Consider the following 8,983-nt stretch of genomic DNA (forward strand, 5'->3'; position numbering starts at 1 on the left):
ATATACAGTGAGCTAGCTATATAGCAGGGTAGTGCAACATGTCCATATACAGGGTACTAGCTACATGGTAGATGAGTCCAACTTGTCCATATACTGACAGCTACCTACATGGCAGATCAGTCCAACATGTCAATATACAGGGTACTAGCTACATGGCAGACAAGTCCAATATGTTTATGTACAGAGAGTTAGCTTCTTGGCAAATCTGTCCAACAAATCCATGAACAGAGAGCTATTTACATGGCAGAACTGTACAAAATGTACATATACCGAGAGCTAACTAAAGGGCAGGTTAGTGCAACATTTCATTATACAGAGTTCTAGTAAAAAGGCAGATGAGTCGAACTTGTCTATATAAAAAGAGCTAGCTACATGGCATGGTAGTTCAACATTTACATATACAGAGCTCTAGTTACAAATCAGATGAATCCAACTTGTCCATATACTGAGAGATAGCTACATGGCAGAGTAAATGAGCATGTCCATATACAGGGTACTAGCTAGATGGCAGATGAGTCCAACATGTCTGTCTATATACTGAGAGCTAGCTTCATGGCAGACAAGTCCAATATGTTCATATACAGAAAGCTAACTAGTTGGTATATCAGTCCCACATATCCATGTACAGCGAGCTAACTACATGGCAGAAGAGTCCAAATTGTCCATATACAGAGAGCTAGGTACATGCAGGTAAGTGCAACATTTCCATATACAGAGTTCTAGAAACATGGCTGATGCATCCAACATGTTCATAAACTGAGAGCTAGCTACATGGCAGTGTAGTCAAACATGTCCATATACAGTGTTGTAGCTAAATGCAGATATTTTCAACATGTTCATACACTGAAGCTACCTAAATGGCAGACAAGTCAAGTATGTTCATATACAGAGAGCTACATACATGGCAGATCAGTCCAATATATCTGTGTACAGAGAGCAAGCTACATGGCAGACGAGTCCAAAATGTCCATATATAGAGAGCTAGCTACATGGCAGAATAGTGCAACGTGTCCATATACAGGGTATTAGCTACCTGGCTGATGAGAAAAAAATGTCCATATACTGAGAGATAGTTACATGGCAGACAAGTCCAATATGTCCATATACAGAGGGTTAACTACTTGGCAGATCATTCCAACATATCCTTGTATAGTGAACAGACGAGTCCAAATTGTCCATATACAGAAAGCTAGCTACATGGCATAGTAGTGCAACATTTCCATATACAGAGTTCTAGCTACAAGGCAGATAAGTCCAACTTATCCATATACTGAGAGCTAGCTACATGCCAGAGTAGTCCAACATGACCACATACAGGGTACTAGGTAGATGGCAGATGAGTCCAACTTGTCCATATACTGAGAGCTAGCTTCATGGCAGACAAGTTCAATATGTTCATATGCAGAGAGCTACCTATTTGGCAGATTAATCCAACATATCTAGGTACTAGATATTAATCCAACATATCTAGGTAGAGTTCTAGCTACAAGGCAGATAAGTCCAACTTATCCATATACTGAGAGCTAGCTACATGGCAGAGGATACCAACATGTCCATATACAGTGTACTAGCTACATGGCATATGAGTCCAATATGTCTATATACTGAGAGCTAGCTACATGTCAGACAAATTCAATATGTTTATATACACAGATCTACCTACTTGTGCGATCAGTACAACATATTCATGGCAGAAGACTCCAATATGTCCATATACAGAAAGCTAGCTACTTGGCAGGCAGGGTAGTGCAACATTTCCATATACAGAGTTCTAGCTACATCGTAGATGTGCCCAACGTGTCCTTATTCTGAGAACCAGCTACATGGCAGAGTAGTCACACATGTCCATATACAGTGTTGGAGCTACATGGCAGAAGTTTCCAACGTGTCCATACACTGAAGTTACCTACATGGCAGACAAGTCAAATATGTTCATATACAGAGAACATATGTCTACATTGAAGTTCAGTCCAATATATCCATGTACAGAGAGCTAGTTACACGGCAAACAATTCCAAACTGTCCTTATACAGAGAGCTAGCTACATGGCAGGGTAGTGCAACATTTCCATATATAGAGTTCTAGCTACAAGGCAGATGAGTCCCATTTGTCTATATACAGAGAGATAGCTGTATGGCAGAGTTGTCCAACATGTCCATATACTGAGAACTAGCTACATGGCAGACAAGTCCAATATGTTCTATACAGAGAGCTTGCTACATGACAGAGTAGTGCAACATTTCAATATACAGAGTACTAGCTACAAATCAGACGAGTCCAACTTGTCTATATACAGAGACCTAGCTACATGGCAGAGTAGTGCAACATTTCCATATATAGAGTTCTAGCTACATGGCAGATGTGTCCAACATATCCATATACTGAGAGGTAGCTACAAGGCAGATGAGTCCATCTTGGTCTATATACAGAGAGCTAGCGACATTGCAGCGTAGGTCAACATTTCCATATACAGATTTTAACTACAAGGCAGACGATCCAAAATGTCCATATACAGAGAGCTAGCCACATGGAAGGGAAGTCCAACATTTCCATATACAGAGTTCTAGCTACAAGGCATATGAGTCCAAAATGTCCATATACAGAGAGCTAGGATCATGGCAGGGTAGTACAACATTTCCATATACAGAGTTCTAACTTGAATACATAGTACTCCAAAATGTCCATATAGAGAGAGCTAGCTACATGGCATGGAAGTGCAACATTTCCATATACAGAGTTCTAGCTACATGGTAAATGTGTCCAACTTGTCCATATAATGAGAGCTACCTACATGGCAGATCCGTCCTACATGTCCATTTACAGGGCATTTGCTACATGGCAGATGAATCCAACATTTCCATATACTGAAAGCTAGCTACATGACAGACGAGTCCAAAATGTTCATACACAGAGAGCTGGCTACATGGCTGATAAGTCCATCATGTTCCTGTACAGAGAACTAGCTACATGGCAGATGAGTCCATTATTTCCATATAAAGTGTTGTAGCTACATATTAGATGAGTCCAACATGTCCATATACTGAGAGCTACCTGCATGGCGGAGCAGTACTACACGTCCATATATAGACTACTAGCTACATGGCAGATAAGACCAACATGACCATATACTGAGAGCTAGCTACATGGGAGATAAGTCCAACATGTATATATATAGAAGACTAGCTTGAAGGCAGATGAGTCTAACAAGTTCATACAGAGACAGCTGGCTACATGTCATAGTAGTCCAACATGGCCATATACAGAGTTCTAGTTTTATAGTAGATGAGTCCAACATATCCATATACTGAGAGCTAGCTCTATGGCAAACAAGTTCAAAATGATCATATACATTGAGCTACCTACATGGCAGATCAGTCCACATATGCATACACAGAGAGCTAGCTACATGGCAGATGATCCCAAAATGGCCATCTACAGATGTAGCTACATGCGAGCGTAGTGCTACATATAAAGAGTCCATATAAAGAGTTTTAGCTTCATGGCAGAGTAGTCCAACATGTCCATATAAACAGTTCTAGCTACATGGCAGATGAGTCCAACATGTCCATATACTGGGAACTAGCTACATTGCAGTGTATTCCAATATGTCTACATACAGATAAATAACTACATGTCAGATGAGTCCATCATGTCCATATACTGAGAGTTAGCTACATGGCAGAGTAGTCCAACATGTCCATATATATTTTAATTGCTACAAGGCAGATGAGTCCATCATGTCCATGTACTGAGAGCTAGTTACATGACAGATAATTCCAACATGTCTATATAGAGAAGACTACCTACAAGGCCGATGAGTCCAACATGTTCATACAGAAAGAGCTGGCTACATGACTGATGAGTCCAATATGTCCATATGCAGACAGCTATCTACCTGGCAGTTGAGCCCAAATTGTCCATATAATGATAGCTAGCTACATGGCAGAGTAGTCCAACATGTCCATATACAGAGTTCTAGCGACACGTCATATGAATCTAACATGTCCATATACAGAGAGCTAGCTACATGGCAGATGAGACGAACATTTTCATATACAGAGAGCTACCTTTCATGGCAGATCAGTCCAAAATGTCCATATACAGAGAGATAACTACATGGCAGATGAGACTAACATGTTCATACACAGAGAGCTGGCTACATGGTTGTTGAGTACAACATGTACATATACAAAGAGCTAGCTACATAGCAGAGTAGTCCAACATGTCCATATAAAGAGTTCTAGCTATATGACAGGTGATTCCAACAAGTCCATATAATGAGAGCTAGCTACATGGCAGAGTAGTCCAACATGTCCATATATAGACTATTAGCTACATGGCAGATGAGACCAACCTGTCCATATACTGAAATCTCGCTAAATGGCAGTTAAGCTCAATATGTGTATATATAGAGTATTAGCTACTGAGCATATGAGTCTAATGTGTCCATATATTGAAATCTAGCTATATAACAGAGTAGTCCACTATGTACATATACATAGTACTAGCTACATTGCAGATGATTCCAATGTGTCCATATCATGAGAGCTAGCTACATGGCAGATAAATCCTACATGTGTATAAATACAGCATTAGCTAGAAGGCAGATGAGTCCAACATGTCCATACTCTGAGAGATAGCAAAATGACAGAGTAGTCCAAAATGTCCATATAAAGAGGGCTAGCTACATGGTAGATGAGTCCAACATGTTCATACACAGAGAGCTGGCTACATGACTGAGGAGTCCAACATGTCTATATACAGAGAGCTAGTTACATGGCAGCCAATTCGAAAATGTTCATATACAGGGAGCTATCTAAATGCCAGATCACTCCAACAAGTCTATATATAGAGAACTAGCTTCATGGCTAATGAGTATAACATGGCCATATACTGAGAGCTAGCTACATGGCAAACAAGTCCAAAATGATCATATACATTGAGCTACCTACATGGCAGATCAGTCCACATATCCATATACAGAGAGGTAGCTACATGGCAGACGATTCCAAAATGTCCATATACAGAGAAGCTACATGCGTGAGTAGTGCAACATGTCCATATAAACAATTCTAGCTATGTGGCAGATGAGTCCAACATGTCCATATAAAGAGCTCTAGCTACATGGCAGATAAGTCCAACATGTCCATATACTGGGAACTAGCTACATGGCAGAGTAGTCCAACATGTCCATATATAGAGTACTAGCCTTATGGCAGATGAGTTCAACATGCATGTATATAGAGGACTAGCTACAAGGCAGATGGGTCCATCATGTCCATATGCTGAGAGCTAGCTACATGGCAGCAAAGTCCAACATGTGTATATATAGAGTACTAGCTACATGGCAGAGGAGTCCAACAAGTCTATGCACATAGTACTAGCTTCTTGGCAGATGAGTCCAAAATGTTCATAAACAGAGAGCTGGCTACATGGCTGATGAGTCCAACATGTCCATAAACAGAGAGCTAGCTACATAGCAGAGTAGTCCAACATGTCCATATAAAGAGTTTTAGCTACATGGCAGGTGAGTCCAACCTGCCCATATACTGAGAGCTAGCTAAATGGCAGAGAAATCTGACATGTGTATATATAGAGAACTAGCTTCAAGTAAAATGAGTCCCACATGTCCATACACAGAGAGCTGGCTACTTGACTGATGAGTCCAACATGTCCATGTACTGAGAGTTAGCTACATGGCAGAGTAGTCCAACATGTCCATATATAGCGTACTAGTTACATGGCAGATGTGTCCAACATGTGTACATATAGAGGACTAGCTACAAGGCAGATGACTCCAACATGTTCATACACAGAGAACAGGCTACATGACTGATGAATCCAATATGTCCATATACTGAGAGAAAGCTACATAGCAGATGAGTCCAATGTGTCCATATTCTGTCAGCTAGCTACATGGCAGAGTAGTCAAACATGTCCATATAGAGTAGCAGCTACATGGCAGATGAGAACAACATGTGTACATATAGAGTAATAGCTACAAGACAGATGAGTCCAACAGGTTCATAAGCAGAGAGCTGGCTACTTGACTGTTGAGTCCAACATGTCCATATACTGAGAGTTAGCTACATGGCAGAGTAGTCCAATATGTCCATATACAGGGTACTATCTACTTGGCAGATGAGTCCAACGTGTCCATATACTGAGAGCTAGGTACATGGCCGATAAGTCCATCATGTGTATATGTAGAAGACTAGCTTTATGGCAGATGAGTCTAACGTGTCCATATACTGAGAGCTAGCTATGCAGCAGGTGAGTCCAGCATATTCATACACAGAGAGCTGGCTACATGGCTGATGAGTCCATCATGTCCATATACAGAGAGCTGGCTTCATGCCTGATGAGTCCAACATGTCCATCTAAATATAGGTAGCTACATGGCAGAGAACTCCAATATGTTCGTATACAGAGAGCTATCTACATGTCATATAAGTCCAACTAGTCAATATACAGAGAGCTAGCTGCATGGCTAATGAGTACAACATGTCCATAAACTGAGAGCTAGCTCCATGGCAGACAAGTCCAATATGAGCATATACAGAGAGCTTCCTACATGGCAAGCACTCCAGATATCCATGTACATAGTGCTAGCTACATGGTAGATGAGTAAAAAATGTCCATATACAGAGGTAGCTAAATGCGAGAGTAGTGCAACATGTCCATATACAGAGTTCTAGCTACAAGACAGATGAGTCCAATGTGTCCTTATACTGAGAGCTAGCTATATGGCATAGTAGTACAACATGTCCATATACAGAGTACTAGCTACATGGCAGATCAGACCAACATGTGTACATACAGAGGACTAGCTAAAAGGCAGATGAGTTCAATGTGTGCATATACTGAGAGCTAGCTACATGGCAAACAAGTCCAACATGTTCATATAAAGAGAGCTACCGATATGGCAGATCAGTCCAACATATCGTTTTACAGAAATCTAGTTCCATGGCAGACAAGTCCAAAATGTCCATATACAGAGGTAGCTTCATGGGAGAGTACTGCAACATGTCCATATACAGAGTTCGACATACATGGCAGATGAGTCCAACATGTCCATATACTGAGAGTGAGATATATGGCAGAGTAATCCAACATGTCCATATTAAGAGTACTAGCTACATGGCAGATGAGTCCAACATGTCCATATACTGAGAGCTAGCTACATGACAGAGTAGTCCAACATGTCCATATATAGGGTACTATCTACATGGCAGACAATTCTAACATGTCCATATACTGAGAGCTAGCTACATGGCAGAATAGTCCAACATGTGCATATAGAGAGTACTAGCTACATGGCAGATGAGTCCAACATGTCCATATACTGAGAGTTAGCTACTTGGCAGAGTAGTCCAATATGACCATATATAAAGTACTAGCTACATGGCAGATATGTCTAACATATTCATACATAGAGATCTGGCTATTTCCATATACAGAGAGTGAGCTACATGGCAGACAAGTCCAAAATGTCCCTATACAGAGGTAGCTACATGGGAGAGTAGTGCAAAGTGTTCATATACAGAGTTTTAGATACATGGCAGATGAGTCCAACATGTCTATATACTGAGAGCGAGCTATATGGCTGATAATTCCAACATGTGTATTTATAGATGACCAGCTACAAGGCAGATGAGTCCAACATATCCATATACTGAAATCTAGCTACATTACAGAACAGTTCAACATGTCCATATATAGAATACTAACTACATGGCAGATAAGCAAAACATGACCATATACTGAGAGCTAGCTAATGACAGAGTAGGCCAACATGTCCTTATATAGAGTACTAGCTTCATTGCAAATACGTCCAACATGTCCATATACTGAGAGCTAGCTACATGGCAGATATTTCCAACATGTGCATATATAGAGGACCAGCTACAAGGCAGATGAGTCCAACATGTCCATATTCTGAAGGCTAGCTACATGACAGAGTAGTCCAACATGTCCATATACAGTGTACGACATACATGGCAGATGAATCCAACATGTCCATATACTGAGAGTGATCTATATAGCAGAGTAATTCAACATGTCCATATTCAGAGTACTAGCTACATGGCAGATGAGTCCATCGTTTCCATATACTGAGAGCTAGCTACATGACAGAGTAGTCCAACATGTCCATATATAGAGTACTAGCTTCATGGCAGATAAGTCCAACGTGTCCATATACTGAGGTCTAGCTACAAGGCAGAATATTCCAACATGTGTATATATAGAGGACTAGCTACAAGGCAGATGTGTCCAACATATTCATGCAGAGAGAGGTGGCTACACGGCCGATGAGTCCAACATGCCCATATACAGAAAGCTAGTTTCATGGCAGAGAGGTCCATATACAGAGAGCTACCAACATGGCAGATCATTCCAACAAGTCCATATACAGAGAGCTAGCTACATAGCTAATGAGTCCATCATGTCCATATACTGAGAGCTAGCTACATGGCAGACAAGTCCAATATGATCATAAGCAGAGAGCTACCTACATGGCAATCAGTTCACATATCCATGTACAGAGAGCTAGCTACATGGCAGATGAGTACAAAATGTCCTCATACTGAGGTATGCTAGAGAAGTGCAACATGTCCATATATAGAGTTCTAGCTACATGGCAGATGAGTCCAACGTGTCCATATACTGAGAGCTAGCTATATGGCACACTGGTACAATCTGTCCATATTTGTAGTAGTAGCTACATGGCAGATGAGTAAAACATGTCCATATACTGAGAGTTAGCCACATAGTAGAGTAGTCCAACATGTATATAGAGAGAGTACTAGCTACATGGCAGATAAATCCAACATGTTCATGTACTGAGATATAGCTACATGGCAGAGTAGTCCAACATGTGTATATTTAGAGTACCAGCTACAAGGCAGATTAGTCCAACATGTGTACATATAGCGTACTAGCGTAGTGGTTACGAATCGGGCTGCGAACCTTAAGGTCAGCG

This window comes from Chrysochloris asiatica, unplaced genomic scaffold, assembly GCF_000296735.1.
Source record: "Chrysochloris asiatica unplaced genomic scaffold, ChrAsi1.0 scaffold00400, whole genome shotgun sequence".
Classification (NCBI taxonomy): Eukaryota; Metazoa; Chordata; class Mammalia; order Afrosoricida; family Chrysochloridae; genus Chrysochloris; species Chrysochloris asiatica.